Genomic DNA, 13,587 nt, shown 5'->3' with positions numbered 1-13,587 from the left:
CAGCCTCAGCACTGTCTTGGTCTCACCTACCCCCTGGAAAAGACCCAGGACTCACACTAGTTGCCATCCTCTCCAACTCTGGCAAGTTGCTTAACCTCCTGGGCCTCGGATTCCTTATCTACAAACTGAAAATTCTAGTAGTCACCCATTTCATGGGGTGATAAGGATCACAGGGGATAACTGATTTAAAGCATGTAGCATAGAGAAAAGCAGGACAGCTAAGGATGATTCTGGACAGGGTAGAGTCCGACCCCTTCCACTGACAGCCATCCCTCCCCCACCCCCCAGAGGCCTGGCTACTCTTGAGACAATCCTCCTGCTTTGCCTGCTGATTCAAGAGGCCATTTGGGGGCCGCCCCAAAAGCCTACCACCCCTTCCCACTCCCACAGCATCAAGTTTGTCCTACTAGCCCAACATTCAGCACAGGGCAACAACACAGGAGTGGTGCTGAAAGCATGCTTAAGGGACAGCCAGGAAAGGTGGAGGCTGGGGGAGGAACCTTTGTAGAGCCAGGAAGCCAGTGGCTCCTAAGAATGGGTGCTTGGGCCCAGCCCCAGACTGCAGGACACTTTCCCTGCCTGTGTGCCACAGCTCCCTGCAGGCTCTGTGGAGGGTCTGGTCCACCTCTCAGAGGGCTCCTGCTAGTGAGGGTTACCCCAACTTCCTCAGGCCAGTGACAACCACATATGCTCCCCTAATGGGGCCTGGGGTACCTTGCCCACGTACCTCAAGACTGATGTGCTACAGTTCATCCTGCCCTATATGCACCCCCCTCTGGAGACTTGGCTGGAGTCCCAGGAAACTGCTGCTCCTGGTGTGAAATGAGAGAACCAATCACCCCGCACAGCTCTAGACAGAAAGCTGGGGGTCAGATGTGAGTGCAGCTGCCCTAGCCCCTGGTTGGGACTGACCACCTGAGGCCAGTGCTGGTGTTTTCCCACAGCTCCCCTGCAAGGTTAAGCTCAGGTTGCTGGCTGCCTTCCCTCTGAGTCTTCTCTCAGGATCTGCTTCTGGGAAACTCAAACTAACATTCCTTCCCTCCTGAGACATGCCTGGCTCACCCCAGCAGGTTGGAGAAAACAGGAAGCGGCCAAGGTGTCAGGTTGACTGAGCTTAGAATCCTGGCAGAAGAGGGGTTGCTGAGATGCTCCTTCCCTCCACTGTGGTCAGGAGACTGCTCAAGTCCCATCTAAGGGCCAGGACAGCCCCTCTGTGTTCCAGAACCACCTAGTTGCCAACTCCCATAAATGAGCAGTACCCATGGCCAACAGTGCCCTGCTAGGAAGAGCTACTGACAGTTCCCCTTTATTTTGTAACTTATCTCTGCCACAGCCAGCATCCGTAGCCTTTTGAGGATGTATGTGTGTCATCAGAAACTTTTGCACTGAGAGCCACATCTGTTTGTGAGAAGAGATGGTAGTTCTCACAGGAAGGGAAAGGGCCCTGGACATAGTGACAGCTCCACAACCCAGAGGATCCACTCGACATCCGTTATCTCACTCCAGCAAATTCCAATGGACAACCTCAGAGTGTGAGATTACATGAGTGTTCAGACACAAAATACCCCTGAAGTTGCCAGGAAAGGGTGGAAGAGACATGTTTCTATATAAGGAAAAAGCACTGGGGGAAAAAAAAATCCCTCCCAGCCTGGAGGGAGCCCTGAGGCTTCAGGTGGAAGGGCTAGGCTAGCTCAAGTCAGCTGTTGCTCTATAGGGGTGACAGGGACTCCCACTTCAAAAAAAAAAAAAAAACAATAAATGCTACCAAGTAGTTGAAGTGTGGAATTATGACTGCCAAATAGGTTGCACTTGCCCACCAGCATCTGCTGTAATGGGGGCTGGCCCCCCATGGAGGACTTGATGAACCAAACCCCTGGTGACTCAGCAAAGTGCACTCATGGGCTGTAGTTCAGGAAGTAGCCTGGAAACCCTCCCATGTCTCTCAGACTCATAGAAATGAAGGGATATTGAACAAGGTATAACTGAACGGAGGATGATGCACACAAACTCTTTCCTCCGCCCATGTGCCCACTCACTGATCCTGTTGATACTTGGCAAGTAGCAAGCTCAGTGGCCACACTCCTCCCTAGTGAGGCTCCACCAGACACGTCCTGCCCATGGGACTGAGTTGTGGAGGTCCCAATATTATGTTTCATTTTGCCGGCACAGTAAACTATTCCATGCACTAATGCAACCATTCATTATGCTTTGGGTCAAGGTCTCAGGCAGGGAACAGGAGGATGACTGGCCCCTGGGTATCCTGCTTTGTGAGGCCTTGGAAGACTCAAAAGCTGAGATGTAGTTTATTCACTTAGATATCTAAGCTGTATATGGAGGGGGAGAAAAGAGCAGCACACACCTGAGTGCTAGGTGGAAGCAATTTGCACTTTTTATAACCTACCCCCAGAAGAAACATGGAATCAGTCCTTCCACATTCTATTCATTCAGGTAGTCCCAAGCTCACCCAGTTTCAAGGAAAGGGAGAACAAATTCCACTTCTTTATGGGGAGGGCAATGGCCCAGAAACACATACTAGACTGAAGTGCTGCTGGGGCCACTTCTGGCACTGACTGGGACTTCTCCAGGGTGGGCAGGAGGCAGCTTCAGTGGTCCTGAGATGGACTAAGGCTCCTCTAGCCACAGTGCAGAGCTTACAGACTTCATCCAAACCTGAGCGGTAACTGCCCACTCCTCACCTCCAGGAAGCCTTCTGTAATGGTTTTAAAAAATAATCTGAAAACTTTTGACACCTTCCTCCTATCAAGAACCCCTGGAATCTCAGCTCTGAGACTCCTTAATCAGTAGAATAATATGGAGGAAGAAGTGATGCAATACCAATTTCCAGTACCCTGCCTCAAGAGACTGTCAGCTTCTACTCCCTGTCTCTTGGCTCCTGGCCACCAAGCTGCAAGGAAGCCCAATGCAGCTCTGCGGGCAGGCCTACATGAAAACAGCCAACAGACTACAACAACCTAGTGTGCCATCTTGAAAGTGAATCCCTTTACCTCAACTGACACTGGGCAGAACAGAAAAAGCTGTACCCCCTGCAGCCTTCCCAAATTGCAGAATCACAAGCAAACATATGAGATGTTAAGCCATTAAGTTTTGGGTTGGATGGTTGTGCAGCAAGGTACAACTTTCCTAACTAGCAGTATTCATCTCAAAATTCTCTCATTTGGGGACCATACATCTTTCCTTGCCCTTTCCTCCCTCTCCCTTTCCCTCGCTCTCTAATAAATATATTCATATCTAAGTTCATAGTTTACATGTCCCTTCTTGAAAAGAGGTCTGAGTCTCTGTCACTCACTGTAAGGATTCTGTCCTCATAGAGTTTCAGTCCAATGGGGAAGAAAGGCAGGGCCCAGAAAATGCACATGTGCGAATTTTTAGATGGGAACTATTGTGGCGGAGGTTAGCCAGGAAGCCCAGATAAAAATTAAATTCCTAGGCAGAGAGACAGTTTCTCAGCCTCCCTCAGGTGCCGAGCTGGGACACTGTAATATGGGCAGAGGCAGGGGTAGAGAGAAGATGACCCCAGGGGCCCAGGAGGGGAAGCCCTTTTTCTCCCCAGATTTCAAAGACCAGCCTTTCCTAAGCCTCTTTGTCATCTTTGCTTCCACTCTCAAACCTCATCCTAGGGAAGAGTCAGGCCAGCTTCGATCCAATCCCAGGGCTGCTCACAAATTGAAGGGAGCCCAGAGTGACTTGGCATCTGAAGAGATGTTAGTGTCTAGACATGTGGGCCCTGCTATCCTGCCTCACCCTACAGATGCCAGAGCACTGTCCAGCCACTCTCCCAATTAAGAGGGGACACTGAGCAAGACAGTCATCTCTGGGAACCTCCATTTCCCCCATCTGTGAAATGGGGTGGGGAAAGGCTGACAGAAAACAAGATCCAACTATATTGTTGTTTGCAAGAGATGCCCCTTAAAAGCAAAGACAGCCACAGGCTGAAAGTGAAAGGGCAGAAATTAAAATACCATGCAAATGGAGCCCCAAAACAAGCAGGAGTAACTAGCCTCGTATCTAACAAAGCAGACTTCAAATCAAAATAAATCAGAAGAGACAAAGATCACTTTATATTCATAAATGGAACAATCCAACAAGATATAATAGTTATGCCCCAAAAGGCAGGTGCAACTAATTATATAAGAGACTACTCAAATTGAAGCCTCAAACAGACTCCAGTACAATAATACTGGGTGATTTCAACACACCTCTCTCACATTAGATAGGTCATCCAGACAGACTTGGTAGAGATTCTTTGGATCTGAAAATATTATAAATCAAATGGACATAACAGATATGTATAGAATATTTCCACCAACAACTGCTGAATACACTTTCTTCTCAGCCGCTCATGGAGACTTCTCAAAAATAGATCATAATTTAGGGCACAAAGCAACTCTTGGTGAAAAACAAACAAAAAAAAAAGAGTATAATTTTTTGCATCTCATCAAATAATGGAATGAAATTAGAAATCAACACAATGAAACCCTACAGAAACTATATGATCACATGGAGATTAAACAATACACTTTTGAATTGTGAATGGGTGATAGAAGAAATCAAGGAAAAAATTTGAAACTCCTTAGAATAGCGATACACTATACCAGAACCTCTGGGACACTATGAAGGCAGGTCTAAGAGAAAAGTTTATAGCTGTGAGTGCCTACATAAAATCAGAAAGATCCCAAATAAACAACCTAATTATGCATCTCAATGCCCTTGAAAAGAACAAACCATCCCAGCAGGCACCTAATGAGGTACCAAGTGGTGTCTGGAATAATGTGAGATACATGGGCATGGAGTGATTCTACTTCGAGTTGGAACAGCAAAGGACATGGGTGAATACACTAAGGAACTACACCTGGGAAGCTGAACTCAGCCAAAAAAAAAAAAAATTGTGCAGAATTGGCCACCCCGCCCTATAATGGGATTTCTTGGGAGGCACCTGAGAACCACACCCACAGAAGTGATCAGCCAAAGTCTATCTCTAAGGGCAGACCAATCTAATGTCTCCAAAGAAGGCACTTTCAACCTAGCATAACTAGACCTGAGGCCCAAATAGATCTCAGCACCACCTGCCAGATTACCCCCTCACAGAATACACTGCAGAAGTGGTACCCTGGGAGTGCACGGATCTGGTATGAAGGTCAAACCACAAACTGGCTGTACATCTTAACCTAACCCATTCCATGTTGGCAGAAAGGGAAACTGAGTCTTCTATGAAATAGCTTCAATCTTAGGCCACTCCATTGGGCAACTCTGCAATATAATAACAGAAAGATTAACATACCCTACCTCTTATTCTATCAATTTATTCAAGAATAATTGTCTACATTCAATTGTCTTTCTTATCAATGACCACCCATTCTGGTCAAATATGTTGACCACTTATATCAGCAGAGAAGGTCCCTTCAGTCTACACCAAGTTAACAGATTTTTTTTTTTTTTTTACATATTTTTTTCCTTATTCCAAGGTGGGCGGGGGTGGACATTCTTGCTGTCCCAATTTTTTCAGGGAGATATATATATATATAGAGAGAGATAAATAAATATAGATAGCATATATGTGTGCTTATTTTCCTTGTGTTCTCTCATATTTAGCATTTTTTAATGTAGTTATCTGTTTCTAGCATTGTCTTGTGAGGGTTCAGGTTCATTGAACTGTACATTTTAGTTTGAACTGTACATTTTAGTTTGATCTTGTTTTATTTTCATGTATTTCTCTTATTTCTCTTTCTTATCTTCTCTTGCTATCAGCCTAATTCTATTGTTCTTTCTCCTTCTCTCCCAATACTATGCTTCTTCTGTTTTTCCCCTCCCTCTGTATAAACATCACCTGCTACTGCACTTCTGCATTCTCTGTTCACTTTTGAAATTGCAAAGTGTTTTCTAACTTCCTAACACACCTCCTCCCCCACCCAATTAACTGTATATTTACCATCAGTTAGAACTAAATTGTTTATAAACCCTGCCCCCACCACTAATAACTAATACAGTCTTTATGGCTGTGGATGATACAGCTGACACCCGCTACTTGCTTTAAATCCAGAGCTAGCTTGTGGTTATTGTTTTCACTGTTAATAATTGCTGAACCCACCATTCCTGTTTATTGATGGCACATAATATTGAAGATGTCATAGAAGGATCTGGGTATTTACTTTAATACTGTTTAGTGTTTATTATTTGCAACAGTTGTTACAATTGTTTATTTTCCCCCATTCTATGAGGTATTGGGAACCTACTACAGGGACATGAGAAGTTCACAGGTTAGAGATTCTGCTGCAGAACTAAACATCCCTTCATATTACTCCTACCTAAAGGGAGGAGACAAAAAGCCCCAAACCATCAACAAGGAGGAACAATCAGAGAGGGAACTCAGGTCCCACCCCTCGGCATCTACTCATACATCAAAAACAGAGAGAAGTCCCAGAACAAATAAGATAACTACATACAAAAGAACATGAACCAAACAAGAGGTAGAGGAATCCACTTCAACTGATGCACAAGACTAGGATCTCTGAAAACATGAGAAAACAGGCAAACAAATCTCTGCCACCCCATCCACAATCCCCCAACAGAGGAACCCACCGATAGTGAAGCAGACAAAATCCCAGAGAAAGATCATTTTTTAAAACCCAATTATTATAATGTTCAATGAACTAAAAGAAGACCTAAGTAAGGAAATAAGAGCACAATTACAGGACATGAAAGACCATTTTAATAAAGAAATATAATTAGTGAAAAGAAACCAAACAAAACTCCCAGAAATGAAATATAATATCAATCAAATTACCAACTCACTTTAAGGCATCAATAACAGACTAGATGGTGTAGAAAAAAGAACCTCATCCCTCGAAGACAGAACTTCAGGCATTGACAACAGGCTAAATGTTTTTGAATACACAGAAGGTAGGGAAAGGAAAAATTATAGAACATGACTGAAATATATATATGAACTCTCAGATAACCTTAAAAGACCAAACCTGAGAGTCATAGGGATAGAAGAGAACACAGAGATATAAACTAAAGGCATGAAGAACAATAGACAGTTACAGAAAACTTCTCCCGTATCAGAAATGAGATAGATAGCCACATACAGGAGACTTATAGGATCCCAAGTAGACCCAGCCAGATGAAAAGATCACCAAGACATATCATAATCAAAATGCCTAACAAAGGAAACAATATTGAAAGCCACAAGAAAGAAATATCAGGTCACATGTAGAGACAAATCAATAAAGCTCACTTCTGGTTTCTCTACCCAGACCCTAAAATCAAGGAGGGCCTGGAATGATATATTCCTAACCCTAAAAGAAAGCAACTGTCAGCAAAGATTACTATGCCCAGCAGAATTCAAGTTTCAAATTTGAGGGGGAAATAAAAGTATTCCATGACAAGAATAAACTAAAAGAATTCAGGAGCACCAAACCAGCACAACAAAGAAAACTCAAACTTCACAGAAAGAAACTAAAAAATAGTTCCCAAACAGAGTAAGTTCAACAGAAGAATAATATACTAAATGAGAATCAAGACAGAATAAAATAGAGCAAAAAAATGGCAAGAAACCACAAAAAAAATCCATATTAATACAGAATGTTAATGGTATCAACTCCCCAATTAAAAGACACAGATTAGCAGAGTGGATCAAAAAGACAAAATCCAACTACATGCTCTTTACAAGAGTCCATCTTATGGGCAAAGATACCCACAGGTTGAAGGTAAAAGGATGGCAAAAAATATTCCAGGCACATGGTACAAGAAAACAAGCAGAAGTAGCTATTCTCCTATCTGACAAAGTTAATTTCAAGCCAAAGGAAAAAAAAATCCAAAGAGACAAAGAAGGTCATTACATCCTAGTAAAGGTAATAATCCAAAAAGAAGATAAAACCATAGTAAACATGCCCCAAATGTCAATGCCTCAAATTACATGAAAACAAAATACTCCATGAAATTAAATTCCACATAATAATACTGGGGGATTTCAATATACCCTTATTAGCATAGAAAGGTTATCAAAATAAAAAATTAACAAAGATATCTCCAACCTAAATACCACCATAAATCAGATGAACCTAATGGACATGTATCGAATAGCCCACCCCAAAATAGCTGAATTTACCTTCTCAGCTGTGCATGAAACTCTTTCCAAAATATACCATATTCTAGGCCACAAAGCAAATATTTTAAAAATTGGTATAAGCCCATGTATTCTATCAGATCACAATGGAATTAAGCTAAAAATCAACAGCAAGAAAAACAGTAGAAACTACATAAACTCATGGAGATTGAACAATACTCCTAAATGAAAAACAGATCAGAGAAAAAATGAGAACAGAAGTCAAATTCCTAGAAATGAACAGAATCAAAACAAAGCATATCAAAATCTCTGGGACAGTATGAAAGCAGTTCCAAGAGGCAAATTTAGAGCACTGAGTGCCTACATTAAAAAATTAGATACCAGGGGCTGGGGTTGTGGCTCAGTGGTAGAGCGCTTGCCTAGCACACATGAGGCACTGGGTTCCATCCCTAGCACCACATAAAAAATAAACAAAATAAAGGTATTATGTCCATCTACAACTAAAAATATTTTTTTAAAAAATTAGATCCCAAATAAGTTTATGCTAAATCTCAAGGCCTACAGAAAAAGAATAATTAGCCCCCAAACCAGTAGAGGACAGGAAATAAGATCAGAGCTAAAAATCAAAGAAATTGAAAATTAGAAAATACACAGGATCTATGTAATGAAGAGTTGGTTCTTCAAAGAGAAAGAAAATTGATAAATATTTACCCAAACTAACCTAAAGAAAGAGAAGAAGCAAATCAACAATATTAGGAATGAAAAAGGAGAGATTCACCCCTGTGAAATCCAAAGGATTATCAGACCCTATTTTTAAAAGTTATACTCCAATTAGCTAGAAAATCTTGAAGATTATGGACAACTCTGTAGTACAATTTCAGATCAGGTATTTTATGCCTCCTGTTTCACTTTTCTTGCTTAGTATTGCTTTGGCTATTCTGGGTCTTTTATTCTTTCAAATGAATTAAGAGTTGTTATTTCTAATTCTGTGAAGAATGTCGTTAGTATTTTGACGGGGATTGCACTGGATATGTATATTGCTTTTGGTAGTAGGGCCATTTTGACAATACTAAGTCTGCCTTTCCAAGAACATGGAATTCATCTTCTAAGGACTTCAACTTCTTTCTTCAATGTTCTATCATTTTCATGTTAGAGTTCTTTTACTTCCTTGGTTAGATTAATTCCCAAGTATTTTATTTTTTATGGTTATTGTGAATGGGATGATTTTCCTGATTTCTTCCTCAACTGAATCACTGTTGGGAGTATAGGAAAGCTATTGATTTATGGGTGTTGATATTGTATCCTGCTACTTTGCTAAATTCATTTATAAGTTCTAGAAGTTTTCTGGTGAATTTTTTTTTCATCTTCTAGGTGAAAAACAGAGAAAGTTTGACTTCTTTTCCTATTTTGTATCCCTTTGATTTCCTTTTCTTACTTGATTGCTCTGATATATGTTTCAAGCACTATATTAAATAGGAGTGGTGAGAGTGGACAGCCTGTCTTCTTCCTGAATTTAGTGGAAATGCTTTTAGCTTTTCTCCATTTAGTATGATGTTGGCTTTGGGTTTGTCATAAATGGCCTTTACAATGTTGGGGTGACTTCCTTTGATCTCTAGCTTCTCCAGCATTTTTTTTTAAACATGAATGAGTGCTGGATTTTAGCAAAGGCATTTTCTACATCTATTGAGATGATCATGTGATTTTGTTCTTAATTCTGTGTAAGTAATGAATCACATTTATTGATTTGCATATGATGAACCAAACTTCCATCCCTGGAATGAAACCCACTTGATCATTGGAATAGAAAACACAAGACAAAGCTACCAACCTATTGCCATCTGATATTTGACAAGGGTGCCAAAAATATATGTTGGAGAAAAGACAGCCACTGTTTCAAATGATGCTGAGAAAACTGAATAGCTATATGTATAAAAATAAAATTAGACCCCTATTTTTCACCCTGCACAAAACTCAAAACAAAAATGGATAAAAGACTTAGGATCTAGACCAGCAACCTTACAAGTGCTTGAAGAAAACATAGGGTCAACACTCCATCACACAAGTGACAGCACAGACTTCCTTAACAAGACCCCCAAAGCACAAGAAACAAAACCAACAGTCAGTGAGACACCATTAAACTAAAAGCCTTCTGCACAGCTAAGGAAACAATTATGCACATGAAGAGAGAGCCCATAGGAGAAAACCTTGGCCAGCTATTTGTCTGATGGGGATTAACATCCAGAACATATAAAGATCACAAAAAATTTTAACACCAGAAAACAACCCAATCAATGGGCAAAAAACCTAAAGAGAAACCTTTCAATAGAACACAAAAGGCTAATAATAAACACATGAAAAAATGTTCAAGATCTCTAGCAATTAGGGAAATGCAAATCAAAACTATACTAAGATTTCATCTCACTCCAGTCAGAATGGTAATGATCAAAAACACAAATAACAATAAATGCTGGCGAAGTTGTGAGGAGGAAGAAAAACCTATACATTGTTGGTGCGACTGCAGACTAGTACAATTACTCCAGAAAGCAATTTGGAGGTTCCTCAAAAAACTACTGATAGAACCACCATATGACCCAGCTATCCCACTCCTGGGCATTTTTCCCAAAGGACTAAAATTGGCATACTACAGCAACACAGCCACATCAGTGTTTTATAGCAGCACAATTCACAATACCTACATTATGGAATCAACCCAGATGTCAATGGATGAATAGATTAAGAAACTGTGGTCTATACACAACTCTACTCCGCCATTAAAAAGAATGAAGTTAAGGCACTTGCTGCTAATGGATGGAAATGGAGAATATCATGCAAAGTAAAATTAGCCAAACTCAGAAACACAAAGGTCAAATGTTGGTGTTTTTTTTTTCTCTTATGCAGAAGCCACGGTAAAATAAAGAAAGTGGGAGGGAAGGTTAAGATTACATAAAGAACCAATCGAATATAAATTAATGGATAAGTGAAAAGAAGTCTAGTAGGCTAGAGGAAGAAGTGGAGAGGATGAGAAGGAAAACAGGGGATCTTGAATGAAACTGATTTCCATGCATCAATGAGTGTGTTGGGATGAAGCCCAACACTATGTAAAAAAACCCTAAAGCTCTAATATTTTTCAAACTTCCAAAACTCAGTAGAAGGAAAGAAATAATTGAGAGAGCAGCCAAAAATCAATGAACATGAGAGTAAACAATACAAAGGATCAACGAAACAAAGAGTTGGTTCTTTAAAAAGAGAAACAAGATTGATAAGCCCTTAGCCAAACTTTCCAAAAAAATAAGAAAGATGAAGAAAGGAGACCAAAATTAATAAAATTAGAGATGAGAAAGCAGAGATTTCCACAGACATCAAAGAAACCCAAAGGATCATTTGGGACTATTTCAAAAACTTAAACTACAATAAACTGGAAAATCTAGAAGAAATTAATACATTGTAGACAGATCTGACCTGCAGAAACTGAATCAAGACGACACAGCAAACCTTAATAGAACAGTAACTGGCAATGAGATGGAAAGCTTTTTATTACTGCTTTTAACAAAGAAAAGCCCAGGTCAGGTGAATTTTCAGCTGAATTTTACAAAAACCTTTCAAGAAGAATGCCAATAATTCTCGGTTTTTTCCCATGAAACAGAAGGGGATGAAAGACTTCCAAAGTTATTCTATGAAACTAGTATCACCCACTCATACCAAAACCAGATGAGAACACATCAAGGAAAGAAAACTACAGACCAGTATCCTGTTGAACATAGATACAAAAATATACAATAAATATCAGCAAATCATGTTCAACAACATACTAAGAAGATTGCACATCGTGGCCAAGTTGGTTTTGTTCTAGATGCAAGGATGGCTTAACATATGCAAATCAATAAATTTAATTCATCATATAAGTAGAATTAAGGGCAAAAATCCCTTAAATCATCTCAATCAATGCAGAGAAGGCTTTTAACAAAATCCACATCCATTCATGATAAAAACACTGAAGAAACTAGATACAGATGGAACCTACCTCAATATCATAAAGACTATGAAAAACCCAAATCCAAGCTCATAGTAAATGGGGGAGAAAATTAAAGCATTTCCTTTAAAATCTGGAACAAGACAAGGATGTCCATGCTCCTACTCCTTTTTAATACAGTGCTAGAAATTCTACTCAGAGCAATTAAGCAAGAGAAGGAAATAAAAGATTAAAAATAGGAAAGAAAGAAGTCATATTATCACTGTTTGCAGATGATATGATCCTATACATAGAAGATTTAAAATAAAAGCCTCCACCAAAAGACTGTTATAGCTAATACACAAATTAGACAAAGTAGCAGGTCACAGGTCAAAAAATCAGCATACAAAAATCAATAGCTTTCCTATACACCAAAAAATGTATCTGCTGAGAAAGAAATCAGGAAAACAAAGCCATTCACAATAGCCTCAAATAAATAAATAAAATTCCTAGGAATATATCTAACCAAGGAGATGAAAGACCTCTACAATGAAAATTATAGAACACTGAAGAAAGAAACTGAAGATTTCAGAAGATGGAAAGACCTCCCATGTTCAGAGATAGACAGAATTAATATTATTAAAATACTACCAAAAGCAATATACAGATTCAGTGCAATCTCCATCAAAAGACCAATGACATTCTTCACAGAACTAGAATTTTTAAAAAGTCCTAAAATTAATTTGAAACAAAAAAAGACCTAGAATAGCCAAAGCAATTCTAAGCCATAAAAAAAAAGCAATGCTGCAGGCATCACAAAACCTGACTTCAAATTATACTACAGAGCTATAGTAATAAAACCTGCAAGGTACTGGCATAAAAACAGACACATAGGGCTAGAGCTGTGGCTTAGTGGTCAAGCACTTGCCTGGCACATGTGAGGCACTAGGTTTGATCCTCAGCACCCCATAAAGGTAAAGATAAACATATCATGTTCATTTAAACACACACACACACAAAAAAAAAAAAAAAAAACCCAGACACATAGACCAATGGTACAGAAGACATGGACAAACCCACACATCTATAGTCATCTGATCCTTGACAAAGGTTCCAAAAGCATACATTGGAGAAATGCCTTTTTAAAAAAGGAAAACTGGTTATTCATATGTAGAAGAATAAAACTAGACTCTAATCTCTCTCTCTGCACGAAAATTAACTCAAAAGGGATCAGAGACTTAGGAATTAGACCAGAGACCAACAATGTAGGGCCAACACTCTAGTATATAGGCACACAGGCAGCTACTTTCTTAATAGGATCCCTCATCTCAGGAAATAACGTCAAGAATTAATAAACAGGATGATATCAAAATGAAAAGCTTCCTCACAGCAAAGGAAACAATTAGAAATGTGAAGAGAGAACCTATAGAATGGAAGAGACTTTGATAGCTATTTTTTTGACAGAGGATTAATATACAGAATATATAGAGAGCCCAAAAAGCTTTATACCAAAAAAAAAAAATCAAATAACCCAATTAATAAGTGGGCAAGT

At 39.8% G+C, this 13,587-nt stretch overlaps 1 long non-coding RNA gene across 1 annotated transcript in view; it reads right to left on the bottom strand.

Moving 5' to 3' along the window:
• LOC124098150 (uncharacterized) overlaps nt 1-13,587 on the bottom strand; it is a 51,855-nt gene that overhangs the window by 12,954 nt on the left and 25,314 nt on the right. The window lies entirely within an intron of this gene.

Source organism: Marmota monax, unplaced genomic scaffold (genome assembly GCF_021218885.2).
Source record: "Marmota monax isolate L192 unplaced genomic scaffold, Marmota_monax_Labrador192_F-V1.1 WCK01_AAM20220418_F8-fsc00042, whole genome shotgun sequence".
Lineage (NCBI taxonomy): Eukaryota > Metazoa > Chordata > Mammalia > Rodentia > Sciuridae > Marmota > Marmota monax.
Note: the sequence above shows the minus strand (reverse complement) of the source record. Positions and strands in the feature narration are given on the sequence as shown.